The sequence below is a fragment of the Cynocephalus volans genome, chromosome 9 (assembly GCF_027409185.1).
Source record: "Cynocephalus volans isolate mCynVol1 chromosome 9, mCynVol1.pri, whole genome shotgun sequence".
Lineage (NCBI taxonomy): Eukaryota > Metazoa > Chordata > Mammalia > Dermoptera > Cynocephalidae > Cynocephalus > Cynocephalus volans.
This window is the reverse complement of record NC_084468.1, coordinates 6,555,742-6,583,494: the sequence shown is the minus strand read 5'-3', so window position 1 is coordinate 6,583,494 and position 27,753 is coordinate 6,555,742. Positions and strand designations below refer to the sequence as shown.

General features: G+C 38.1%; 1 protein-coding gene and 1 pseudogene across 2 annotated transcripts in view; one reads left to right on the top strand and one right to left on the bottom strand.

Moving 5' to 3' along the window:
* Nucleotides 1-27,753, top strand: part of STK32B (serine/threonine kinase 32B) — a 369,695-nt gene that overhangs the window by 198,353 nt on the left and 143,589 nt on the right. The window lies entirely within an intron of this gene.
* On the bottom strand, nucleotides 16,240-26,222 carry LOC134386303 (ubiquitin-ribosomal protein eS31 fusion protein-like; annotated as a pseudogene).

The window sequence follows — 27,753 nt, the reverse complement described above, 5'->3', positions numbered from 1 at the left end:
ATCAGGAACAAGACAAGGGTGTCCACTCTTGCCACTTCTAGTCAACACAGTACTGGAGGTTCTAGCCAGAGAAATTAGGCAAGAAAAAAATAAAAGGCATCTAATTTGGAAAGGAACAAGTTAATTTGTCTCTGCAGATGACATATTCTTATATACTGAAAACTCTGAAGACTTCATTGAAAACTGTTGGCACTAATAAACAAATTCATTAAAGTTGCAAGATACAAAATCAACACACAAAAATCAGTTCCACTTCTGTACACTAACAATAAAGTATATGAAAAAGAAATTAAGAAAATAATCCCATTTAAAATAGCATCAAGAAGAATAAGATATATAGAAATAAATTAACCAAGGAAGTGAAAGATCTGTACACTGAAAATTATAGGACGTTGATAAAAGAAATTGAAGAAGTCACCAATAAATAGAAAGATATCCCATGTTAATGGATTAGAAGAATTAATCTTGTTAAAATGTGGTTGAAGTTTTGATAGAGAATTCATCTTTAGTAGATTTCCGTTTGTCCCCTCATTGTAGAAGTGTTTCATCTTCTATTCTGGGTTTTTAGAGTTTTCATTTGTTCAGGACCGTTTTTTTGTCACATCCCTACAAGATAGGTGGTATGAACTTGGTCTTCTGACTACATTTGAAGCAGACTTACAGGTCTGATGTCAGGCAGGTGAATTCTACCACCATTCCCAGAGTGGAAGGCAAAGTTTTCTTGTACTTGCCTGAGTGTGTGGGAGGGATGTTAAGTATGTTTTCCACAGATCATCAGCCCTTTAAGCCTCCCAGCTTCATGGAGCTCTAATTTCTCTTCCCGCCCCCTCCCCCATATTTTGGGCCCACCACCCTCTCTCCTTTCCCCCTTTGGGATAACTCTACTCTACCTCTAAGACCTGTATCTGATTTCGGGAGACTTTTGGCTTTATCTCCCACTTGGTTCTCTGGCTGAGAGACCCCAATTGGTTTCTGACACTTGCCTTTTTAAATTTTCTTACTCTTTAGCTTAGGTAGGTTGTTTAGGACATTCAGAATGTCCACATCCTTGGAGTGGGAAGATATTCACCCCCATATCACCCACAGTCCCCTGACTCCCATCCTATCCAGCCACTTCTTACTACCAGCTGTTTTCCCCTAAACCAGAGATTGTCAGCCCAAAGCACATATGCCCAGACCCTACAATGCATCCCTGAGCCAAGTAGTCTGTCCAGAAGCCAGGTGCTTAACCCAGAGGGAAAGCGGGGCCAAACCCCAGAGGATAGCTACTCAGAGCACCAAAGTATCCACAGGCAACACGGGTCAATGAAAGGAATGATTGGCCACCTCTGGTTTATATTCAGTCCTTCTGGTCTTGAGTGGGAGGTGTTTCCTGAACTGACAAGATTAGATACCAAAGATTTTAGTGTATAAGAAAACAAAATGCTCAGGAAGAAAGAGGGAGACTTCACAAACACAAATCTGCTGGTGTCACTTTGCTGATTCAAACCTTTGATTTGCTCTTCTGTGTCTTTTGGGATCAAGAACAAATCCTTAAATTGGCCATTAAAGCCCTGTATGTCTTGACCATATTTGCTTCTCCCATCCTGGCTCTTTTGCTCCACACACATCCCGTTCCGCAGCCTCGCAGAATGACCTGCACTCCCCAAATGTCTGATGCCTTCTCCATGCCTTTGTGTCTGAAGTCCTCTCTTCCTTTCCCCTCTCACATCTTCATCGAGGCTCCTTCTCCTCCAAGACCAAGTTAAACACTTGCAACCGTTGTGAACCACTGTAAATAACTTAAGGCAATTGCAAATGACCCCAAAGTTTGGTCAAATAAGGACGTCACTTCTGGTGTGGAATTCTACACAGCCATTAAAAATGGCAATGTGGACTCACACAGGTATGAAGAGCTAACAGCAATATATGGTTAAGCTTTTTTTTTTTTTTAAGTTATAAAGCAGTATGTATCATGTGATCCCATTTTCATATTAAATACATAGAGAGCACTTTAGACAGGAAGGTCTGGTGGGAAAGGCATCATTGTTACGGTTGCAGAGCTTATCTCTCAATGACCAGTCACCTGAAGCCACAGCTGGGGTCTTATCCCATGTGTCCCCACCAGCCTCTCCCTGCAGATCTCTGAAACATTGACATTGTGTTGTAACATTGTGGACGTCCATCTCTTCAGAGAAATGCAGAATGTGTTCTACTTATCACCTCCAAAACACAGCTGCCACAGAGCTCACCTCCACCCCCCTGGGGAAGGCCGTCTGTCCTGGCAGGTCATCGCACTGGCCAGGAGTGGTCCAGAGAACACATATCTGTTTTGGAAGGCTTAGTTCTTTTCCTTTTCCCAAAGTGTTTTTTACATGAGGATACTTCAAAAAGTTAGTGGAAAGATTCACAGTATCTTTTAATTCTATTTTTCCACTTTTTGAAGTGTCCTTCTATGATGATATGCAGACATCTTAGTGCACTTTTTAATTTTGATACATGGATTAGTTTGATCAGTTTTGGCAAATGATCAGTTTTGACAAAAGTACCCATATAACCCGCACTCTTATCTGTATTTAGAACATTTCTGTCACCCTCCAAATTTCTTTTAGGTACCTTCCTTGTCAATCGCCATCACTACCTTCCAGAAGAGCACTGTTCTTATTTCTGTCACCATAGAGTGGTTTTGCCTATTACAGAATTATATTTGAATGGAAAGATGGTGGCTTCTTTCACTCAATATAATGTTTTCGAGGATCAGGTGTATCCTTGTGTGTCCTCTTAATTACTGTGGAGTAGTCTGCTGTGGGAAAATACCACAATTTGATAATTCATCCTCCTATTGATAGACATCTGGGTTGTTTCTTATTTGGGGCTATTATGAATAAGGCTGCTGTGAACATTCTTGTAAAAGTCTTTTTGTGAACATATGCTTTTATTTCCTTCAGGTAAACACTTAGGAGTGGAATTGCTGGATATTAGGGTAGGCATGTGTTTAACTTTCTAAGAAACTGCCAAAGAGTTTTCCAAAGTTATTATAAAATTTTATACTCCCAACAGCAATTTACTAGAGTTCTGGTTGCTTTACATTCTTATCAGCATTTGGAGCTGTCAGTCTTAGTGATAGCTATTCTAGGCAGAGTGCATTGGTATTTCATTGTGGTTTTAATTTCTTTTTCTCTGATGACTAATGATGTTGGGCACTTTTCACCTACTTTTTAGTATTTACATATCTTCCTTTGTGAAGTGCCTATCCAAGTCTTTTGCCATTTTTAAAGCTGTTTTTTTTAATTGTTGAATTGTAGAAGTTCTTTGTATATTCTTGATAAAAAATTTTTTGTCAGGTATATATTTTGTGAATAGTTTATCACAGTCTATGGCTTGCTTTTCTTTTTATTAATGGTGTTTTAATGTCATATGAGTAAGATTTTAATTAGGATAAACTGCAGTTTATCAATTTTCCTTCTTTATGTTCATTGCGTCCTATCCCCTAAGAATTTTCACCTATCCAGATCACAAAGACAGTCTTCTGCATTTCTTGTAGAAAATACATTTAACTCATAGATGTGTTATCTATTTCAAATTACATTTTGTGTATCGTGTGAGGTAGCAATTGGTATTTCTTTTATCTCATAGAGATAATTAGTCGTTCTAGTCCTAACAGTTTTAAAAAACCTCCCTTTTCTTCAGTGAATTTCTTTGGTTCTTCATTAGAGTCAGGGCAATGGGGCCAGCCCTGTGGCTCACTCAGGAGAGGGTGGCACTGGTAGAGCTGAGGCCGTGGGTTCAGATCCTATATAGGGATGGCTGGTGCACTCACTGGCTGAGCTTGGTGCAGACAACACCATGCTGAGGGTTGCGATCCCCTTACCGGTCAAAAAAAAAAAGAATCAGGGCAATGGTGCAGAACATCCACCTAAGAATTATGCTACCTGAGAGGTGACAAAGCTTGTGTGTTTCTGCAACAACTCCTGAGAGCAGCTGAGGGCTACCCCTAGGAAAGTGTTAACTCTTTGATTCTTCCAGCCCGCTGCACACATGGCCTTCTCAGGACCAGATGAATGTTTTCAGGCACAGAAATGCGATTACTGGTAGTTGGAAGTAGCTCAGAGCTGATTGAAATGGTGGGGGTCCCAGGTTTATGGGCAGGCCCTGATACATTTGCTATGGAGAACTACCAGAGCAAATACCCCGAATCACATCATGAACATCAAGATGTTTCTAAAATATTTTGAGTTATACTTTTATTTGCTGTGTATATATTAATGTAACATGCAAATAAACCTTTCCACCATCTTGTAACTCCAAATTGACTGTTTTATTTATTTCCTTGTCATTTTAATCTTTGGTCATACAGACCTACTTTTATGTAATGTAATTGTTGTAGGCTTTAAATTTTTTATCCTTTTTATTTTCTACTTGATATATCCCCAGTGTTTTCCTTGTAGTAGCGTAGTGTTGATCTTAATGGCAGCATAATATTCCGTGATATCGATGTACTAAGATGTATTTTCCCACTGTCTTGTTGTTTGGTCATATTAATGGATACATCCAATGTTGGTAATATATAAAGTGATGAGCATCTTTGTTCGTAAAAGTTTCCCTTATTTTGATTCAGTTCTACAAGGTAGCTTTCTAGATGTTGATTTTGCATGAAAGGGATAAGTATATGGGTATTTTTAGTCATCTGATATAATGTAGTCCCCTAATAATCAAATGCAGTAGTAGGTTTAAGATTTAAACCAAGGATGCTACAGTGAATTATACCAATAATTTTTCTAATTAATAGTAACAACAATAGCATTAGCAGCATTTGGAGGCAATTTCTTGTGTTTGGGTTTTGAGAAACCATATTCAGAGCTGGCTTACAATCTGTCCCTGGAGAAATTAACTTTTTGAGATAGCATAGTTATAAACCTCTCCTTGCAAACTGAGCATATAACGTGGGGTTGAAACAAACACTTCTCTTCAGAGCTGCACGAACGTCTCCAGGGGATGGCTCAGGGTAAAAGGGTGAGGACTGGTTTCAAAGAAGATCTTAATTAATGATCTGGAAGACTGGGCACCAGAAGCTGGTTAATTAAATTCACAGATGGGCCTCAATTGAGAGGCAGTGAGAACTCTGGGAAAAGGTGAGAAAATTAGATAAAGAACCTTGCTGCAATCACCGAGGAACACAAAGTGAAAGTCTGAAGATTTGTAGTCATCTGAGGCAGAATGATTTGGTGTCATATTAATCCAGTGTTTCAGCTCAGACACAGGTCTCTCCTGGCTCAGCTTGCTTAAAGGAGCAGTGTATGTAGGATGGAAACCTCGGTGCGAGACCCTTCCCTTCGTCTTTGTGATCTTTAGCAATATATTCCCCTCCACCTCTCTGAAGTTCACATTTCTCTCTCCACACAGGGATAGTAGTTTTTCTAACGTTGCAAGGTGAAATGAGAGCAAGATATGAAAATGCTTGGTAAACTCTAAAGTTACTCTGCTTGTTAATTCCTTTTCAATCTTCAGCATCTTTTACCTGAACATCAGTCATATACTTTAAATATATTTTTGCTTGCTACAGAACAGGTTAAAATAAAGGCCTGTCACAGGGCCCCCTATCTCAAACACCTGAACTCTTTGGAGTCCATGGACTAAGGGGAGACCCACCACGTGGGTCTCCGAACCGTGAGACCAGGGTGGCATGGAATGCTTGTATGGGGGACTTTGAACTGAGAATGTATATTGTTTGCCCAAAAGACAGCCACATTTTCAGTCATCTTGTTGAAACTGTGAGTGAGGCAGAACTGAAAGATCCCCAGTGAGCAGTGGGTAATACACAAGAAAGAATTGTCCAATATCTGTTATGGTTGAGTTGGGATGAGGGCAAAACCATTGACATGCCTTAAATTCAGTTCAGTCTTCACATTTTAAAAACTGAATGAAAGGAAAACCATTCATTATAGTCTGTGACGTTGATTCCTTCCCTGTCCCCACCCTGCTTTTCTTAGATCTCTCAGCTTAGTGCCCCACTCCTTTACATGGAGGTCAGCGTGTGCCTGAGCCTCCCATCTGGGTGGGAAGGGTTCCTATCCCATCAGTACAGTTAAAAACCGCTCCCTTTTGCTTAGACTAAATGACTTGTCCAAGGTCATTCAGCAAGTAAATCACACAACTGGGACTAAAATCAAGTGTATTCACATATTCAGGTTATGCAAGTCTCTTGATGTCTCATCCAGTCTCACAACCAAAGTGGAGAGAGAACAAATTACACGAGAGTGTGGGGGAGGAAAACTGAAAAATGTTTCCACTTATTACTACAAACAGCAACCCCCTCTAAAGAGACGCTGCTTGTACCACATTTTCTAATGAGAAGAGAACATTTGAACACATCCATTCCTCAGCTCCATCATCTCTGGACAGAACTGTGGCAGCTGCTTGTCTGCGTGCAGCTCTGCTCCCTCCCTTTTGGGGACAGAGTGACGAGGGTGGTGAGGATTTCTAGCCATCAGGGCTTGGGGCATGCTGTTGGGAGGTTGCTTTGGATGAGGTGCAGGAGCAGTTACAGGACAGCAGTAGGTTTAGGAGCCATTCCATTCCACTTGCCAGCAGGCTGTGGGCTGAAAAAGGCTCTGCAGGGCAAGAAAGGTAAGCCAGTTTCTCAGAGATCTGCTGTGTGTCATGTCAGAGGGAAGAGTGTAGAGAAAGGTCCCCTGTGACATTTCTCATGTGTCTGAACACAGTCCTACCTCATGTGTCTGAACACAGTCCTACCTCACTCCACTGCACACCTTTCCCCTGGTGTATAAGGTTCAAGACGGTCAGGCCCCTGCCCCCTCACTATGGCAGCCACTCCAGCCCCATTCTGCACTGCAAGCATGCTAAGCTCATCCCCCACTCAGGACTTTTTATTAGTAGATCTGTCTGCCTTGACTGCTCCTCCCCAGGACCTTTGCATACCACCTGCTAATCATCATTCAGCTCAAATTCCTATTCCTCAGAGATACATTCCTTGACCAATGTTATCAGGCTGTTTTCCCCACTCCCTGTTGGCCACTATTATATCACCCTGACTTATCTACCACTATTTGAAGTTGGTGTGTGTGTGTGTGTGTGTGTGTGTGTGTGTGTGTGTGTATTTTTTTTTCTCCTTTATGTTGGTTGGCTGTCATCACAGACTATAAGCTTCACAAGTGCAGGGAGCTTTCTGTCCTGCTCACTATACTTTCCTGCACCTGCATGTGCCACAGTTGTCAATTCCATAAACATTTCTTTACATCTCCTCTATATGAGACAGCAGGCTAGGGGCTTCTGTTTCTGTTTCTGGTCAAAACAGAATAACAGAGACCAAACTTACCCTCCCATCTAAAACAACACAAATAAATAAAGCAATAGTTTGGAAGATACTGGACATCAGGCAGCAGAGGATAGTGATCCCTGAGAGATGGAAACTAAACAAGGGGAGTTTTGTGGTCACCCTGCTTTATTGACCTGAGAGGGTCTCCAGGCTGTCACTCAGAAAGGAGGAGACAAGGAAGAGCCCAGGCATCTTGCTGAGTAGAAGACACAGAACTGAGTGTCCAGGAAGACCAAGATGGCTAGAGTTGACAGGACAGAGCACCACACAGGAGAGCTGGACAGAGCGAAAGCTCTGAACATGAACAGGGTCTCTCCCAAGTATTCAAGTGAGTAGGGGTCAGTGGATGTGTGTGAGAATGCTACCTGTGGCAAGGGAAAGGACCATCCAGAATGATTGGGGATAAAATGGTGCTCACACAGGACTAAAAAGTACCTGCATTCACCAGCCAGCGTAGAAAACCTCAGAATTCAAGGAGCATTGGGTAAAGTACATACAGGGATCTCAGGAGTAAAGGATGCTAAGCTTTAGACTGAGTACTGTTCCAGCAGCCCTGTCTGACAAAAAGCAAGACTTAAAAGGATCAAACTATTTCCAAGTAAATTAACTGCACTTCAAAATAAAGTTCAAGATTATTTATAGGAGTACCACAAGGTAAAATTTAGAATGCTTAGCATGCATAGAAGCAGGAAAATAGGACAGAAAAGGACATTAAAATGGTTCCTATAACTGTACTCCACATGTTTAAAAAGTTATGCAGAGACATGGAAGATATATTTTTTTGGAGGGCAGCCCCTACTGATGGCCAGCAGGAGCACAGGAGCCTTTAGGAGCCAAGGGCAGCCCCCACCAACAGTTGGCAGGAGTGTGGGTTGCCATCACGTGGGTGGCCCACCGCTATTGCAGACACTGCCACCACATGGGTGGTCCACCACAGCCACTGCCACAGCAGCCACTACCACTGTGCAGACAACCTGCCAACCTTTTGACTGCATTAACACAATGCTGGTCACCAACAGAGCCCAGGGAAAGAGCTGAGTGAGTGCAAACCCACAACCCAGTGACCCAACCCACGGGGGGAATTATGCTGCCCCCCGTGGTAGCACAGCTGAGGTGGGAGGTATGTGTGCAGCCCACACAATTGCTTTGACCTTTGGAGAGACACATGTGGAACCCCCACAGAGTACAGAAACCTAGGATAGCCCAAAAGAGTAAGAAAGAAAATTTCCACACACCATCAACCCATCCCCCAAAAAGGGGAAGCAAGGTCACAGGAGAAGCCTCTGCCTGAAGGAAAGAGGAAAGAGAAACCCCACCCAGGGTCAACCATTCAAACTGAGGAGCTCCAGTAAACCCCAGCAAACCCATCAGGGTCACAGGCTCACCCATGTCCTCAATGACCCACCACAGTGTCACTAACCTCAGCAAGGAATCACTAAGTGCCCCAGTGCCTAGGCAATGAAGGCACTCACACACAACTCTAACACTGAATATGGCCAAAGTACAGAGATTACACTACTGCATCCACCTGGGACCAATACTAAAATGCACTACTCAATGGTCAATATAAAACACATCTACATGAGGAAGTCTCTCTCCTCAAAGCCTACTCCAGAGGAACAGAAGAAACAACTGCTGTGCCAGATGAACAGACATCAATGTAGAGATACCAAAAACATGAAAAAACAGGAAAATATAACACCACCAAAGAAACACAATAATTCTCAAGTACCAAACCCCATAGAGCAGGAAACACTTGAAATGACTGAAAAGGAATACCAAGCAACAATCTTATACTCAATTGATACATGATGACTCAGTTAAATGATACAACAAAATGAGGAAAAGTATTCAAAATATGAAAGAGGAAATTTACAAAGAGATTAATACCTTTCATAAGAATGTAATAGAACTCCTGGAACTAAGAGATTCATTCAACAAAATAAAAAACACAACCAAGAGCTTAAACAGCAGGCTAGAGCAAATACAGGAAAGAATTTCTGACTTGAAAACAGGCTTTTTGAAAAAAAAGCAAAAAAAAAAAAGACAAAATAAAGAAAGAAGAATTGAAAAAGTGAAGATAGTCTAAGAGAGCTAGCAGACAACCTTAAGTGCACAAACATCTGAATCATGGGTGTTCCAGAAGGGGAGGAGAAATGAAAAGGCATTGGAAACATATTCAATGAAATAATAGCAGGACACTTCTCAGGAATAGGGTGAGACACATAACTTCAGATCCAGAAGGCTTGAAGATCCCAAAACAAATTTAATTCAAAATTTTCCTCTCCGAGACACATTATAGTCAAACTGGCAAAACTCAAAGACAGAGAATCCTAAGAACAACAAGAGAAAAATGTCAATTCACCTATGAGGGAATTGCTATCAGACTAACAGCAGACTTCTCAGCAGAAATTCTACAGATTAGAAGAAAGTGGGATGATATATTCACAATACTACAAGAAAAAAAATTGCCAGCCAAGAATACTGTACCCAGCAAGACTATCTTCCAGAAACGAAGGAGAAATAGTATGTCTCCCAGACAAAGAAAAACTGTGGGAGTTTATCACCTATATGAACAGCCCTATAACAAACCCACATGGGAGTCCTGCATCTGGAATCCAAAAAACAATAATCACTACCATGAATAAACAAGAAAGAACAAAAATAAAAATGAGAAAGAACTACATCTTATCACCTCAAAAAAAACCAACAAACACCAAAGACAAATAATAAAAGCAGAAGAAAGGAACAAAGGTATTTAAAACATCCAAATATAAACCAATAAAATGCCAGGAGTAAGACATTACCTTTCAATAAAAACCCCAAATGTAAAAGGATTAAATTCTCCACTCAAAAGATGCAGACTGACTTATTAGATTAAAAAGCTAGACCCAATTATATGCTGCATATGAGAGCCTCACCTCACCAGCAAAGACACACACAAATAGTGAAGTGATGGAAAAAGATATACTACACAAATGGAAACCAAAAATGAGCAGGACTAGCTGTTCTTATATCAAATAAAATAGACTTTAAACAAAAAAAAATGAAAAGAGACAAAGAAAGCCATTATATAATGATAAAGAGATGTATCCAGCAAGAAGACATGACAGTCATAAATATATATGCACCCAACACCAGAGAACCCAGATATGATACTAATTGAGGACCCAAACACCCCTTTTGCAGCATTGGACAGATAACCTAAGCAACAAATCAACAGAGTAACACAGGATTTAAGCTACACTTTAGGCCAGTTGGATTTGGCAGATATCTACAAACATTTCATCCAACAACTACAGAATATACATTCTTTCCATCAACACATGGAATATTCTTCAGGATAGACAACATATTAAGCCACAAATCAAGTCTCAACAATAACGTATCTTTTCAGACCACAACATATTTAAACTAGAAATTGATAACAAGCAAAACTCTAGAAAATATACAAAGTCATGGATACTAAACAAACTGCTCCTGAATGACCTATGCTTCCAAGAAGAAATTAAGTAGGAAATCAAAAAAATTACTTAAACTAATGAAAATAAGGACACATCATACCAAAACCTGTGGGATAGTGCAAAAGCAGTACTAAGAGGGCAGTTTATTGCAATTAATGCTTGCATCAAAAGAATAGAAGATTTTCAAATAAACAACCTAATGCTACACCTCAAAGAACTAGAAAAACAAGAACAGTCCAATCCTACAATTAGTAGACAGAAAGAAAGAATTAAGATCAGAGTAGAATTAAATGAAATAGAGATCCAGAAAATGAAACTAAAGATTAATGAAACAAAAAGTTGGTTTTTTGAGAAGATAAACAAAATAGACAAAACATTAATTAGGCTAACTAAAAAAAGAAGAGAGAAGACCCAAATAACAAAAATCATAAATGAGAAAGGAGACATTACAACAGATACCACATAAATACAAAGAATCACTAGAGGATATTATATAAACAACTATTTACCAACAAATTTGAAAACCTACAAGGATAAATTTCTGGACACATACAAACTACCAAAACTGAACCAAGAGAAATAGAAAACCTAAGGAGATGAGTAATAAGCAACAAGATTGAAGCAGTAACCAGCAATCTACCAGCAAAGAAAAGCCCAGGACCAGATGGCTTTGTGAATAAGACTCTGAAAGTACAGAAAACAAAAGAAAAACAAATGGGATTATATCAAACTAAAAAGCTTTTGCACAACAAAGGAAACAATCAGCAGAGTGAAAAGACAACCTTCAGAATGGGAGAAAATATTTGCAATTTATGCATCTCACAAGGGATTAACTTCCAGAATATGCAAGGAACTCAAACAACCAAATAGTAAGAAAACAAGTCACCCAATTAAAAAATGGGCAAAGGAGCTGAATAGGCATTTCTTAAAGAAATCTATACAGATGGCCAAGAGACACATGAAAAAATGCTGAACATCACTAAGCATCAAGGAAATGCAAATCAAAACCACACTGAGATATTATATCATGCCAGTTAGACTGGCCATTATCAAAAAGACAGAGAATAGCAAATGCTGGCATGGATGCAGAGAAATGGGAGCCCTCCTTCAATTTTGGTGGGACCATATGTTAGTGCAGCCACTATGGAAAACAGTATGGAGGTATATCAAACAACTACAGACAGAACTGTCATATGATTTAGCAATCCCGCTGTTGGGTGTATACCCAAAGGAATGGAAATGATCATGTCAGAGGGAAAACTGCACTGCCACGTTTGTCACACTCTATTTACAACAGCCAAGAGTTCAAACCAACCTAAATGTCCATCAATGCATGGCTGGATAAGAAAAATGTGGCATGTGTACACAATGGAATACTACTTGCTGTGGATTGGTTGAATTGTGTCCCCCAAACTTCATATATTAGAAGCTTAAATTCCCACTGCAGCTCTGGAGGGTGAGGGATCCTATTATGGTAATTGAAAGGTGGGTCCTTGAAGATCTGATTAGTTTGTAGGACCTTGCTGTAGTGATTTGATTAATAATGGTGGTCACGGGAATGGTTCTGAGGGCTTTGAAAGGAGAGTGCATGAGAAACTATCTCTCGCTGCTCCACCATTTTCTACCATGTGAGGCCCCTGTGTTGCTGAAAAGCCACCACCAGAGAAGACCCTCACCATAAGTGTTGGCTGGACTCTCAGCACCGCACTCTCCCGAGTGAGCCACGGGCCGGCCCAAGTGTTGGCTGGACTTTGGACTTCCCACCCTCCAAAACAGTAAGCAAAAAAATTCGTTTTCTTACAAATTACTCAGTTCCCCTTATTTTGCTATAAGCAACAGAAACAGGTTAATATACTACTATAACATAAAAAAAGAATGAAATACTGCCATTCTCAGCAACATGGATGAATTAGAAAAACTATGTTAAGTGAAATGAGCCAGACACAGAGAGAAATAGTGTGTGTCCTTGCTCATAAGTGGGAGCTAAAAAATAGACAAATATATATATATATATATATATAAAGATACAACAATCACATAATTCATTGAACTTTCAAAGGGTAGAACAGAACAGAAGCCACCAGAGATGGGAAAGGGGGAGGAGGAGGGGGAGGAGGGCTGGTGAGAAATTGGTAAAGGGCCACAAAGGTGATTATTTTGTTTAATGTTGAATATGCTAATTATCCTGATTTGAACATCACATATTGCACACAGGTATTGATATTCAACACTGTACCCCACAGATATTTATAATCAGTTATGTTTCAATAAAATATATACATACATACGTATATATACATATATGTATATTTTTGAAGACCTAAATCAGACTTCTAGGGATTGAAACTAAAATGTTTGCATTGAAAAATACACTTTGTAGAACAGATAGCAGATTACACATTACAAAAAAGAGATTCATGAACTTGAAGATGTAACAGTAAAGAGAATACTCCTCATTTTATTCCATGAGTCCAACATTACTCTGATATAAAAACCAGACAAAGCCATTATAAGAAAAGAAAACTGTAGACCAATATCCCTCAGGAACATTGACGCAAAAAGTCTTAACAAAATTTTAGAAAATCAAATCCAACAATATATAAAAAGAATAATACATAATTCCAAAGTGCAATTTATATCAGGAATTCAAGGTTGGTTTAACATTTGGGTTTTTTTGTTTGTTTTGTTTTGTTTTGTTTTTTTGCTGGTGTACTGCCTAGCAATAAATCTTTTTTTTTTTATTATTTTATTTTGTTGATATACATTGTGGTTAATTATTGTTGCCCCTTACCAAAACCTCCCTCCCTCCTCCCTCTCCTCCCTCCCCCCCAACAATGTCCTTTCTGTTTGCTTGTCATATCAACTTCAAGTAATTGTAGTTGTTATATCTTCTCCCCACCCCCAGTTTTTTTTTTTGTGTGTGTGTGTGTGTGTGTGTGTGTGTGTGTGAATTTATATATTAATTTTTAGCTCCCACCAATAAGTGAGAACATGTGGTATTTCTCTTTCTGTGCCTGACTCGTTTCACTTAATATAATTCTCTCGACGTCCATCCATGTTGTTGCAAATGGCAGTATTTCATTCATTTTTATAGCTGAGTAGTATTCCATTGTGTAGATGTACCACATTTTCCGTATCCACTCATCTGATGATGGACATTTGGGCTGGTTCCAACTCTTGGCTATTGTAAAGAGTGCTGCAATGAACACTGGGGAACAGGTATACCTTCGACTTGATGATTTCCATTCCTCTGGGTATATTCCCAACAGTGGGATAGCTGGGTCATATGGTAGATCTATCTGCAAATGGCCAACAGACATATGAAAAAATGCTCAACATCACTCAGCATCCGGGAAATGCAAATCAAAACCACACTGAGATACCATCTAACCCCAGTTAGGATGGCTAAAATCCAAAAGACTCTGAATGATAAATGCTGGCGAGGTTGCGGAGAAAAAGGAACTCTCATACATTGTTGGTGGGACTGCAAAATGGTGCAGCCTCTATGGAAAATGGTATGGAGGTTCCTCAAACAATTGCAGATAGATCTACCATATGGTTTAACATTTGAATAGCAATCAATGTACTTCACCATAGAAAAAAACTGAAAAAAAAAATGTGATCATCTCTATAGATGCAGAGGAAGAATTTAAGAAAATCCAGCATCTATTCCTGGTAAGAACTCTCAACAGACTTGGAATAGAAGGGAACTTTCTCAACCCAATAAAAGGCATCTATGGAGCAGCTGCAAATATAATCATAATGAAGATTGATTGAATGCTATTCCCCTAAGATCTAGAATACATGTTCACTTTTACTGCTTTCATTAAACATACTGGAGGTTCTAGCTAGTTCATTAAGGCAAGAAAGAGAAATAGAAACCATTCCAATTGGAGAGGATGAGTAAAACTCTCTTTATTTACAAATGACATGCTTACGTGGTTTATGTAGAAAATCTGATAGAATTTACCAAAAACAAACAAGCAAAAAAAAGCTCATATTAAGTGACAATGGAGATTCAACTTAGTCACTTCCTGTCTGGCCATCGTGTTTTTCCATTGTCACAAAGACAGAGCAAACTGATTCTGTTGCAATTTTTGACATTATATTTTATGGTAGATAGTTGTCTTCCAGTCATGATGTCAAGAATCTGTTGTGTGTATTTTATTTAAAACTGCCACTAATCAATTTTGATGCAAATATCTTCTTACTGCAGTGCATGTCTGGGCACTCTTAAACCCGTCCTGGGGAGGGGAATAAAAATAAGGCCTCTCAGAGGAGGTGTCCCCCCTTCCAGGATCATTTTGCCTCTTCGCCATCCTTCCAAACCCCCGTGCCCCCTTTTGCTTGCCACTTCGTGTTCACGCTCCAGGTCTTGGCTTTGATGTTGTTCCGTGACTGCCATCCTTGTGCCCCATCAGTTTATGCAGCATCTGGTATGTGGTGGATGCTTTGGAAAATTTAGAAGAATGGACGGAGGAGTGGATGGAGCTTGGCAGCTAAATTGAAGTAATACATTTCATCAAAGAACAAAGTGAAAACACAGTCAGTCCACATTTTAAAAGACATTTGATCATTTTTACCAAGTTTTTATGCCTTTTGAAAAATGCTACAGACTTGTTAAAATGTGCATCCTACTTTGGGGAGTTCTAACTACCTCACTCTTATCGTGCAAAGGTTCCATCCCAAATGCTTCCCTGGGCTGTGATGTTTCCAGTCTCTCTTAATCAAATCTTGAAGGAACACAAATGAAAGCGTTGTTACACGTCATGTGGCAGCTTATTGCCAAGAGGAAAACCAAAGGACGCAAAACATAAGTGGATTTTTTTTCTTTATTATTTCAGTGGAACAGTAATTGTGCCTATTTTTCATAATGATTTGTGGGTTACAAACTGCCTCCACATCCATCTTCTCATTGCCTTTTGTAACAACCCTGTGACTTATTATCATTTTTGCAATAATCATATTACTGAGAAGGGAGATGCAGATCAGAAACATGAAGTTCTTGCCCAGAGAGGCACAGCTGGCAAATGGTGGGACACCGTCTCTGCTTCTGCCCTGTCCAAATGTCCAGCCCTTGATTTTTCCTCAGCATCACAGTGAGAACAAGAGCCTGCAGGGTTTTCCAGTTTCCTCGGAGATCGACTCATATGGAGGACACTCTATAAATACTTGTTTAATTGCCATTCATTTGGACTAGTTGCTACCAAGTATGAGAGCCAGACTTTGCAACAGGCATGGATTTCTCCAGATGAACTTTTATCTTATGGAGTTTGTTCTCCCCAATTCCAAATCCTTGTAATAAATGTAGAGCATTTGAAAGCCAACAGGTTTGTTTGTTTGTCTTGTTTTTTGTTTGTTTTAAAGATAGGTCATAAAGAGCATGTTTAACTTTTTTTCTTTTTCTTTTCTTTTCTTTTTTTTTTTTTTAGCTCATGTCTGTTATTAACTCATGCACAATTACTTATCTTCTTCTGGTTTGCTGAAGCAATGAGTCAGACAACATTTGCCACAGTCATGTCTGTTAAAGTGACTGGCCATCAAAACCCCAGCACCACGTTCGTCTGCAGGGCACTCCCAACAAAGCCGTAATTTTGCCATTCTCAATCTCCTAATAGTATTTCAAAACAGCCAGCTTAACCTCCTTTCTCTTATGCTTATTCTTCCTGGGAGTGATGGAAGACTTCTTCCTTTTCTTAGCGTCACCACGAAGTCTCAACACAAGGCGAAGAGTTGACTCCTTCTGAATGTTACAGTCAGACAAAGTGCATCCATCTTGCAGTTGCTTCTGATTAGGAGGAATTCCTTCTTTATCCTGGATCGTGGCCTTTACATTTTCTATTGTATCCGAGGGCTCAACCGCGAGAGTGATGGTCTTCCCCATAAGGGTTTTTACACAAATCTGAATCTTGGGGACGGTTCTACCACAGATGGTGGATCAGAAAGCCAAGTGTGTTTAATTCTGTGTTTTAGGAAGATTTTGTTGTAGACAGCATGGTGCAGAAAGTCAACGCACATTCTAAAACTGGCTTCAACATGCCTGCTTCTTTTGAATTGTGATTTCTACAAGTGCGTATTTCACTTTTTTTTCTTTCAGTAAAGGACAGTGGAGGGACTATTAGAGAAAAGGTCATTTCCAGAACAAGAAAACTGTGTGGAGTGTTTTTTTTTTTTTTTCTTTTACCCAGCCAATTCATTCATCTTCAAATGCCTTAGAAGCATTAGGACATCACAGTCAATAGCAATTTTGAGGGGGTTCCAGTGGAACAGCTAAAACAGAAGTTGAAGTGTCTGATTCTTTGTCTGATTATAAATGTGCTCGCTCTCTTTCTCTGTCTCTCTCAGGCTCATTGTTGCTATTTATAAAGTGGATAAAATCTCTTTTCACCTGCCTATGCTGCTGTGATGTGAAAATTAGTAGGATGTGTTATACTCACACACACAAAAATTGAAAGACAATATAAAGAGTTGTACCTCGTAGTTTGTATCTCTGAAGTTCATCCATTTATGGCCTTTGTAGTGTTCAGATCGCAAATTATTTAAGAGCCTTTAAATTTTATTCTTTCCTTAATATTTGAAATGTTTACATTGACAGATATGGAGTTTTAAAATTATTTGTTACTGGAAACCTGTAATCTGGTCCTTTGGAAAACATCTAGGAAAATGTTTGACCTAGGAACAAAACCGTTTTTAATGCTCAGTGTGATAGTTTGCCACTACCTGCCATAAGGCTGCCCTAAATGACAGCGAGTGACCAAGAAGCCACACTTTGCAGTACCTATCACTGCTGGTCAGTGATGAGCTGACTCAGGTGATTAAAAAAGGCCCTGGGGTAGCGAGTGGGGAAAAGAGAAGCTGGTGTTAAACATGACATGGGCAGTTGCTACTTCTGGCAAGGTGATGGACTAATATGGAACATGAAAAGCCTCGCAGTAAAAACACAAGAAATGCTGGAAAAATACATTTAAAAAAATTATTTTACGTACAGAACTGAGCTTGAAAGAAAGGAAAATTTGTATGTGCCAGGAAGGAAGGAGGCTTCTGGAAACCAGAGCATTAAGGGTGAGGGCAGATGCCACAGCTGTCCTGGGGGTAGGAGGGGGAGCCGGTCCCAGTCACATTGGGACTTGGGGTTCAGCACCCACCTGAGGGTTTGGAGATGAGACCTCAGACCTATGTCAGATGGGAATGATAAACTGAGACCTCCAAATAAACCAGGACCCTTCAGAAGGCTGTGCCTTCATTGAAGAGTCACCAGAATGACAAAATATTTTTGTCTATCAGCACATGAGACCATGAGAAAGTCTCTAGTGGGCTCTGTAAAAAGGAAAAAAAATCACATGGGAATCTGAAAACCCAGGAGTATTCCTCGTAAGTACTGATGCTTCAATCTACATTATTTATATGGTAAAAGAGGAATATTGTTGTGTAATAATATCACAGCATAAATTAGAAGTCATGCTAAACCCACCAACAAATTTTAGGTATATGCACAATTGTATTGATGCTATAAAATAAAGAGCAAGACAGGGGTAAATACAAAATTCAGAATAATATTTTCATCTGGGGTATAGAAGTGGATGTGATTAAGTACAGCAAACAAGGATTTAAATGCTATTGGACTGGTCTTGTTTCTAAAACTGGGTAGTGATTACACCATTTATTTAATTTTTATTTATGAATCATATACACCCATTACATACATTTTTTTCTTTTTTTGAAATATTTTATTTTTTAAAGTTTTATTTATTTAAAAAATTTATTGTTGTTGTTTTTGATTGACAGTTCATAATTATATACTTTTATGAGGTATAATGGTATGTGTAATGATTAAATCAAGCTAATATATCTGTCGTCTCACTTACCTATCATATTTTATGCTGAAAAATTGAAATTTACTCTTAATTTGAAATATGCAATGCATTATATTGGCTATAGTACCCTGCTGAGCAATAGATCTCAAAGCCTGTTACCTCTATTTATCTGCAAATTTGTGCACTTTGATCAACAATTCCCCATTCCCTCCCTTTCCACCTACAGCAATCACTGAGAACCATCATTTAACTCTTTTCTATGAATTTATCGTTATTAGATACCACATATAAGTGAGATCATGTGGTATTTGTCTTTCTGTGCCTGACTTATTTCACTTAACATAATGTCCTTCAGATTTTCCTTCTTTATAAGGCCAAATAGTATTCCATTGGGTATATTATCCAATCAGAAGAACAAAAAGAAAAAAAAGAATTAAAAAGAATAAAGAAGGCCTACAGGAATTATAGGACACTATCAAGTGAACCAAGCTTTCCATAACAGGAGTTCCTGAAGGAGAAAAGAGAGAAAAAAAGACTTAGAAGCCACATTTAAGGAAATAATGGCTGAAAATCTCCCAAGCCTGGGGAAAGACAACATTGAGGTAAAACAATCTCAGAGGTCATCAATCAAATTCAATACAAAGAGTTCAGCAAGATACATCATAATTAAACTATCAAAAATCAAAGACAAAGAAAGAATACTGAAAGCAGCAAGAGATAAGAAACATATCACATTCAAGGGAGCCCCAATACAGCTTTCAGTGGATTTTTCAGTAGAAACTCTGAAAGCCAGGAGAGAATGAGATGATATAGTCAAAGTGCTGATGGGGGAAAAAAGCAAATAAACAACAACAAAAAAAAGTGCCAACAAAGTCATCACTGTGGTGATCACTGTTGTAATGTCAAAGATTAATTTTGCTTGTTTGTGAATTTTCTGTACATGGAATCGTGTATTTACTCTTTCTGGCTTCTTTCACTAAATATCTGAGATCTGTTCATTTTGTTATAGGTAGAAGTAGTTCAATTGTATAACTATACCACTATTTAATTATGCATATTTTCAGTTGTCCTGGGTATATATTTAGGAGTGGAAATGAAGACTCATATGGTACCTCTCCGTTTAACATTTTGAGGAGCTGCCAGACTGTTTTTCACAATGGCTAGACCACTTTACGTTCCCAGCAGCAATGTATGAAGGTTCTCCAAGTCCTTGTCAACTCGTGTTATTGTTCATCTCTTTCATTTTAGCCATCCTAGTGGCTATGAAGTGGTACCTTATAGTAGCTGTGATTTAAAGTCCCTGATGACTAATGAAGCGGAAACTCTTTTCATGTATTTGTTGGCTGTTTACATATCTTCTTTCGATAAATGTCTCTTCAAATTGGTTACCAAGTTTTGAAATTGGGTTATCTGTCTTTTTATTGTTGAGTAAGAGTCTTTATCTAATTCTTGGTAAACATCTTATATCAGATATATGATTTTCAAATAATTTCTCCCTTTCTAAGTGCTGTCTTTTCACTTTTTTGATAGCGTGCTTGAAGCACAAATGCTTTTAATTTTGACAGCATCGAGTTTATCTATTTTTTTCTCTTGTCACTTGTGCTTTTGGTGTCTTTTCTAAGAAATTGTCAAGTACAGCGTCATGAAGATTTACACATATTTTCACCGAAGACTTTAAGTTTTAGCTTTGCAGGTAGGTTTGTGATCTATATTGAGTTAATTTTTGTGTGTGGTAGCAGGTACAGGTTCAACTTCATTCTTTTGTAAGTGAACACTCAGTCGTCCCCACCATTTATTGAAAAAAAACTACTCTTTTCCTTATTCAATTATCTTAGCACTCGTCAAAATCAATATATCATAAATGTAAGTGTTTATTTCTGGACTCTCAATTCTGTTCTATTGATCTATTTATGTACCTTTATGCCAGTAATACACTGTCTTGGTTGCTGTAGCGTAAGTTTGAAACTCTTATTCTTTTTCAAGATTGATTCATTTATGTGTATCTCTTGCATTTCCATATGAATTTTAATATCAGCTTACAATTCCTGCAAAAAATTGCAGCTGGAATTTTGATAAGAGTTGTGTTGTATCTTCAGATCAGTTTGGGGAGTATTGCTCTTTTAATATTTAGTCTTTTGATCCATGAATATTTCCATTTATTTATATCTTATTTACTATCTTTCAATGATATTTTATAGTTTTAAATGTAAAAGTCTTTTATTTCTTTGGTAAATCTATTTCTAAGAGTTGTAACCTTTTTTGCTCTTTTAAATGAATTGTTTTCTGAATTTTATTTTAGATTGTTCATGAAATACATCTGATATTTTTGGATATTGATTCTTTTCTTTGCAATCTTGTTGAACTCATTTATTTGTTCTAATATTTTTTTTAAATAGATTCCTTAAAATTTTCTATATGTAATTAGGAAATTTGTGAATAGAGATAGTTTTACTTCCATTCCAGTCTATATGGCTTTTAGTTTTCTTTCCTAATTGCCTTGACTAGAGCTTCCGGTACAACGCTGAATAGAAGTGGCAAGAGCTGACATCTTGTCTTATTTCTGATCTTAAGGGGAAAGCATTCAATCTTTCCCCATTAAGTCTGATTTTGGTTTTTGTGTTGTCATTGTTTTTCATAGATACTCCTTACTTGGTTGAGGAAGTCCCTTCTCTTCCTAGTTTGTTGAATATTTTTATCATAAAACATTGTTGAATATTGTTAAATGCTTTTCCTGCATTGATTGAGGTACTCATGTAGGCTTTGTCTTTGATTCCATTAATATAATATGGTACATTGATTTTTATATGTTAAACCAAACTTGCATTCCTGGCTTAAGTCTTACTTGATAATGATGTATAATTCTTTAATATGTTGTTGAATTCTGTTCCTAGTATTTAGTTGAGAATTCCTGTGTCTATGTTTAGTAAAAATATTGGTCTGTAGGGTTTTTTCCTTATGATGTCTTTGTCTGGTTTTGGTATCAGAGTAATACTTGCTTCCCAGAATGAGCTGGAAAATGTTCCCTCTTCTTCCTTTTTTTGGAAAACTTTGCAAAAGATTGTTATTAATTCTTTTTTAAATATTTGGTAAAATGAACCAATGAAGCCAAGCCATCTAAGTCTAGGCTTTACTTTATGGGTAGTTTTTAAAATATTATTATTTTATATTATTAATTCAATTTTTTCACTTACTAAAACCCTATGCAGATTTTCTATTTCTGCTTGAATAAGTTTTGATAGTTTACATATTTCTATTAATGTTTCTATTTTACCTAGGTTGTATAATTTGTTGGCATAAAATCCTTTATACTATTCTCTTATGATCCTTTTATTTCTGTAAATTCGGCAGTAATGTTTTCTCTTTCATTCTTAATTTAATAATTTGAGTCTCCTTTCTTTTTTTCTTGATCAGTACAGATGAAGTTTGTAATTTTGTCAGTCTTTCAAAGAACCAACTTTTAGTTCTGTTATTTTTCTTTACTATTTCTCTATATTCTACTTTATTAATTTCTTCTCTAATCTTTATTATTTCTTTGTTTTGCATTTAGTTCTTTTTCTAGATTTTTTTAAGTAGAAGGTTATTGATTGAAGACCTTTCTTCTCTTTTAGTAAAGGTGTTCATAGCTAAGCACTGCTTTAGCTGCATCCCACAAGTTTTTATATGTTGCATTTTAAAATTTTATTTCAAAATATTTTCTAATTTCTCTGGTTATTTCTTCATTGATTCACTGGTTATTTAGGGGTGTTCTGTTTAATTTTCACATATTTATGAATTTCTAATATTTTCTTCTGTTACTGATTTCTATTTTCATTCCTTTATTATCAGAGAACATACTTTGTGTGATTTCACTAATTTTTAAATTTATTCAGATTTGTTTTATAGCCTAACATATGTTCTATCCTGTAGAATGTTTTATATTTGCTTAAGAATAATGTGTATTCTGCTGTTGTTGGCTGTTCAATAGACATCTGTTAGTGTTTATTGTTTTGTAGTGTAATTTAAGTATTCTGTTTCCCTATTTATCATCTTCTTTGTTGTTCTATCCATTACTGAAAGTGGGATATTGTTGTCTCCAGCTATCATTGTTAGTTTGCCTATCTATCTCTTCAATTCTTTCAGTTTTTGCTCGATATATTTTGAGACTCTGTTGTTTGGTCCATAGATATTTATAATTGTTTTATCTTCCTGATAGATTGACCTTTTTATAAGTATAAAATGTCTTTCTTTGTCTCAATAAAAACTTTTGTCTTAAAGTTTATTTTGTCTGAGTTAGCATTGTCATGCCAGCTCTTTTCATTACTGTTTGCATGCATTATATTTTCCCATACATTTACTTTAAGTCTATTTATTCCTTTGAATCTAAAATTTGTCTCCTGTAAACAGCACAGAGTTGGATCATGTTTTCTTTTTAATCCATTCTGACAATCTCTGCCTTTTAATTGAAACGTTCAGTCCATTTACATTAATGTAATTACTGATTAGGTACTATTTCTTTATGCCACTTTGCTATTTTTTAAAATGTCTTATGTTTTTCCCCTCAATTCCTACATTACTGCTGTCTTTTGTGTAATACAAATATTTTCTAGTATACCATTTTAATTCTTTTGTTTTTCTTTTACTATATTTTTGAGGTATTTTCTTACTAGTCATTCTGGGGATAATAATTAACATTTTAAATTAAGACAATCTCATGTGTGTGTGCATGTGTGTGTTTTGGCAACTTTTGATTTTGAGGTACAGTCATTCACCCCTTAGCAATAAGGAGGCATTCTAGGAAATGTGTTATTAGGTGATTTTTTTGTTGTGCAAAAATCACAGAGTGCACTTACACAAATCTACATGGTGTAGCCTACTACACACGTAGGCTGCATGCTATAGTCTATTGCTTCTAGGCTATATACCTGTTTAGCATGTTATTATACTGAATACTGTAGGCAATTATAACACAATGGTAAGTATTGTGTATCTAAACAAATCTGAACAGTAAAAATATGATATTATAATCTTATGGCACCACTGTCAAATATGTGGTCTGTCATTTTCCAAAGTGACTGTAATTCCAAAGATACAAAAATTTCAAAACTATTGTGAAGAATCAAATATGCTTAAACATATCCCCAAATTGTTAACGTTTTCCCTCATTTGCTTTATATTCTCTGTGTGTATATGTCTTGAGAACTGAAATTCTTCATTTTAATCAAATCTAATACATCAACATATTCTTATATGCTTTTACTATATCCTGCTCAGAAATGTTTGTCTACCCTAAAGTTATGAAGATCTTCTCCTGTACTTTTTTCTAGAAGTTTTATTTCTTATGTTGCACATTTAGGTCTACAATACATATGAAATGATATGCAAATAATGTGTAGTTTGCGTCAAAATTCATTTTTCCCCATATAGATGTCCAGTTAATGCAGAACTAGTTATTGAAAAGACCATTCATTTCCTATCAGTTAACATACCTACCCCCTTTTAAAAAAATAAATCACATGTGTGAATTTAAGTAAAGCTTCACTTTTTGGAGCTTCAGTTTCATCCTTTGGAAAATAGGTATAGTTGTGTATTCTCTGGAGTTATTGTAAGAATTCCAGGAGTAAGGATGTGGTGCATGTTAATCACTCAGTATGTCTGACATCCGAATGTTAGCTGCGCCCATATGGCACTCATTCTTATAATTGGCATGCCGTAAGTTCTATGTGCTACCCATTTTCCCACTTTAGGTAGCCCCATGAAGGCAGAGAAATGATTCCTTTTGTGTAGTGATGAATCTAAAGCACCTAACCCAGTGCTTGACATATAGTTGGTGCTTAATGACTATTTGTTTCATAAATTATCTTGTGTATGTGACTCAAGGAGAAATTTGATAACTTAGAAGAAATGAACCAATACCTCAAAAGCCACAAACTTCCAAAACTCAACCAAGAAAAAAAAATAATTTAAATAGTCCTATACCTGTTAAATAAATTAAATCCACAATAGCTCCCGAAAATTAAATCCCAGGCCCAGACAGTTCCACTAGAGAATTCTAACAATTCTTTTAAAGACGAATTAATACCAATTTTATACAATCCCTTTCAGAATATAGAAGAGAAGTAAATATTTCCCAATTGATTTTATGAAACCTGTATTATCTTAACAAAAGCAGATGAAGACAGCATGATAAAAGAAAACTACAAAACAATACAGCCAATGAATATAGATGTAAAAATCCTAAATGAAAATATTGTCAAGCAATGTATGAAAAGAATTATACACCACAAAAACTAGTGATTTATCCCAGGTATGCAAGACTAGTTCAATATTCTAAAAGTAGTCAATGTAATCCACCATTACCAACAAACTAAAGAAAAAAATCTTATGGTTATGTCAATTGACACAGAAAGAGCATTTGATAACATCTAACATCTGTGATTAACAGGCATGATGAAAACTCTCAAGCAACCATAAACAGAGGGGGGCTTCTTCAATCTCATAGAGAGTATCTATAGAAAACCTACGGCTAACATCATACTTAATGGTGAAAGACGGAATGCCCTACCCCTACGTTTGGGCACGAGGCAACAATTTTCGCTTTTGCTACTCTCATTTAGAAAACTACTACAAGTTCTAGCCCCTGCAGTAAGTCAGAAGAATGATAAGGGAGGCTTGTCAGGAGAGTTGTCTTGTGAGCTAAGACTAAATGATGAGGAGTGAGGGGAAGACAGAAGAGAATAAAAACCACAGGCAAAGAGACCAGCGGGTGCAAAGACCCCAAGACTAGAACAGAAAGAAAAATAAAAGCTAAAATAGAGGAAGCAAACAAGCAGAGAGTAGGTGCAATGAGATCAGACAGTCCTGTAGGCCAAATCGTGCAAGGCTTTGCAGATCCTGAATTTATTCCAGCTGTATTGGGAAGTCACTGGAGAAATTTAGCTGGTGAGTGACTAGTTGCAGAATCACAGGCGAAGTGCTTTCAGACAAAGGAATGGCATGAGAAAGGTACAAAGGCATGAGAAAGGACTCAGCACATGTGACGAACTCCAAGTCCTTTGGGATGACCAGAGCGAAGAGTCCATCCTGAAGAAGGAAGAGGACAGGATGGAGCCAAGGGAAGGTTCCTGAGAGTAAGACAAATAGCAGGTATGTTTCAAGCACTTATTATATACCAGGCATTGTTCTGAGACCTTTACTCATTATAATTCATTAAGTCCTTGTGACCCGAGGAGGTAAATACCACTATTATCCCTGTATTACGGTGAGGATACAGGGACATGGACCTGGAATCAGCCTCCAGAGCCTGCACACTTCAGAAGGGCTTTGTGTGCCCTGCTGGTTAGGGCTCACCACTGCTTGTCAATGACTTGAATAACATCTTAACTTCTCCCCTGCTTGAAACAAAGGCCCTCCAGTTAATCAGCTACACAGCCTCTGGAGAAGTAATCAAATCTGACCAGGCCTATTTCCTGTTTTAAACTCCCCAGTGTCTCCCCCCATGTGTAAGAATAAAGCTCAAACTCTTTATCATGGCTTACCAAGTCCTTCTTGATGGGGGCCTTCTCCTGCCTCCCCTCTGACCCCTCTCCCACACCCACTCCAGCCGTACTGGGCTTGAACCTGTGCTCACCTCTCCTCTGAGCCTTTGCACATGCTGTTCCTAATTTCCCTTCTCTCTGCTCTTCTCTTGGTATATCAGCCAGGGCTCAGCTTCAGGGAAGAGAATATACTCTAGTCAGTTCAGAAGAAAGGGATTTGGGGCCGAGCCCGTGGCGCACTCGGGAGAGTGCGGCGCTGGGAGCGCGGCGACGCTCCCGCCGCGGGTTCGGATCCTATATAGGAATGGCCGGTGCACTCACTGGCTGAGTGCCGGTCACGAAAAAGACAAAAAAAAAAAAAAAAAAAGAAGAAGAAAGGGATTTGTTACAGGGTATTAAATGTCTTACCAGAATCCTTGGAGGGGAGAATCCCAAAGTCATGGGGAGACTGGCCTGCAGATGGCAGGTCAATGCCACTTAAATTTTGTTACCAAGCCTTCATGGACTGTACTAAATCGAGCCATATGAAATTGTCACTTGCATAGTCAAAAGTGAATGAATATTGGCAATTTCACATGGATCAACCCTGTGTGTATCTATAAATGCTTCTTCAGCTGTTGTTTATATGGGAAAAAATTATATTTACAATCCTAAACCTCAGTGCAACATTTTTAACAAGGTGATATAAGAGCAACTCTCAAGTCACATTCCAAGTACAACTCATGAAACGTTGGGATCAATTGTGGTCAGCTGGGAGATAAGAATACCTGCACCAACGTGTTAAAAGATTCAATGAGATCTCCAATGTGAGGAGCTCACGCAGAGCTAAGAGCCTTGGTGAATGATTTTAAAAAGCACTTAGGACTGTCGGGAGCCGGTCGTTCATTCTGCACCGCCCTCTGTTTAATCTGCACTGCTGAGGAGGTCGGAGCTACCACGTCATGCCCACAATCTGTTCGTCCTGGTGAACAGTACACTCCCCTTCCCTCTGTCATACATTTTTTCCCTCTGTCTCTTCTATCAGTCTTACTTGTCCTTTGTCAGCCACCGGAAATCCTTTAGAAGCATGTAGGATATAGATTAAAATAAATAAAATAATTTATCCACAAGAACATGGACTGCATTTATACAAATAGCACTTTACAGTCTGCAAAGTCTGTCTGTGCAGCGGCTGGGGGTCGGGGGCTTGGACTCGCAGCTGGCCTTTGCCTCCCTCAGCACACGCTTTCTCCTGCCCCAGACTGCCTTGGCCTGGAATTGCTGGACGGCGTGTGAGGATCTCCTCTTGCTGTTGCCTTGGCCTGTGGGAGGCAGGCAGATAGAAGCTAACCAGCTCCCTCTGACTGCCTGGGGAGGAGATCAGAGGTGAGAACCAGTTGAAAAAAAAAATGAGGACCATCATGTTTGAGTGGCTTGAGGATTCTTGTGGCTGAAGTCAAAAAAAAAAATCTTATTATTGTGAACATTATTAAAGACTAATATGTATCAAGCACAATTCAGATTTGATAAGCTTGTATAATATGAGCTGATGGAAGGCCCAGCATCCCATTGTTGGATTCCTGTAGCTAAAGAGGCTATTTTTAGCTCATCTTGCCAGATATGAATCTCTGAGCACTGCTGAGATGCTCATGGTGTCATGGTGGGCC